Below are 1,721 nucleotides of genomic sequence, written 5' to 3' on the forward strand. Positions count from 1 at the left end.
CCCAGTTTCTCCTCCTTTTTCCTATGACTACCTGATGTTCAACCAGTGATGTTTTATTTTCTTCCTTTCATAGCAGAATCCTTGAGAGTTAAATTAGGCCCTAAGGGTGCCGGTAGATCGATAGGCTCACTGCAGGTGCACGCCGACAGGAACAACAAGAGTAGGCATTTTGCTTCTCCTTTCATTGGAATAAAACACGCTTGATTGAGAGCGATGAGTGGAGAGAAATGTGTGAGTTTGTGTCCACCACAACCATCACCCTTGGTTTCCAGCGTTTTGTTCCTGCAGACTGTGTTCATTAGCCAGCCGTGGTATTGACCGTGTTGTACAGCAAAACGGAGATCAAGCTCGGTTACAACAGGGACGCTTGAATTCCCGAAAACAAACTGCTATTGATCTGTGTAAATAAGTTGAATAAGCAGTATATAAGAGGCTGGTTTGAAGGCCCAATCCCGTGTCAGAATGCAGCACCACCTCTTCTTCCATTTTACTGCGTGTTGCTGCTCACACCGGCTGCCCTTATTGACTATTTGAAGTATTTATGCAGAAGTGGAGTCCACTTTAAGTGTAAAAAGGGTGTGCCAGGCTATGTGTGTGAAGCTGGAATTTATAGATGACACTTTGAGCACCTGCCCGACTGGAACCTGCTATATTTTTACAAGGTTGATACACAGGAGGCTCTTTTTAAAGCAAAAGTTACCTATAAGATCAATAACAACACAACGCAGCCGCATAAGGGACACTTAGAAATGTACTCTTGGTCCTCTTCAATAGCATTTTTTATACAACAGGAGATACTTAGACCGTGACTAATTAATTTGTTATATAGCGTTCATCTGCTTGGCAAGCAGGGTAACCCACAGCTATTCAATGGCATAATTAGACCTTTAAGTTAATGAAAAAGAGTCATTCCTCAATACACTAATGAAATATTTTACATTCTCTTTTCATACAGCGGACTTGTATCCTACTCCAAGGGAAGGACATCATCTGGTTTAAATGGCATTGATTTTATTTAGAGAAAAAAATTACACTGATCAATAAAAGTACATTCACTGTAGCTTTACTGTAGGCTAGCTCATATTAAATTGGGATCAAGGCAGATAATGATTCATATTTATTTAATATCAAAATTAATGCTGTTTAACAAGTTCATGAGATCACCTGTCATAGAAACAAGAAAATAAATGAACTAGAATCTAGCATATAGAAATCTGTCACATGTTGAAGAATATTTATTAGCAAACCAAATTCATTAAAACATCTAATACCAAAACTTGAGTTGGACACTGGACCATGATTAATCTAGCATAACAAATTACAACTTTATATTGTTATGTAAATTATTTGTTATGATTAAAAAAGTTATAATTTGCTTTAACTTCATTTTTGTTCAACCCTGCTATGGGGGGGAGCGGGCACAAGTCAATGGGCTCCTAGAGCTGGTCCCACACCCGAATAAATGGGGAGGACATAGAATAGAATTTTGGCCAAATCAAGGATCTGTATCATAAAGAATGAGATTTCTATACCGGATCGACCAATGCCCAGTTTCTGGTGCTGTTGGCCAATAGGGTGCTAGTGGAAGCTGTGCTACTGTTGGCTGATTACAAAGGGAAAGGAAAGGAAAGAGGGAAGGCATGTTAGGAAACAGCAAGAGAGAAAGAAAAGTGGAGAGTAAGGACTAAATATAGGGGCTATGAAAGGAAGAGAGCTGACTG

This window comes from Perissodus microlepis, chromosome 13 (assembly GCF_051167445.1).
Source record: "Perissodus microlepis isolate ML-2025 ecotype Zambia chromosome 13, ASM5116744v1, whole genome shotgun sequence".
In the NCBI taxonomy this organism is placed as follows: Eukaryota; Metazoa; Chordata; class Actinopteri; order Cichliformes; family Cichlidae; genus Perissodus; species Perissodus microlepis.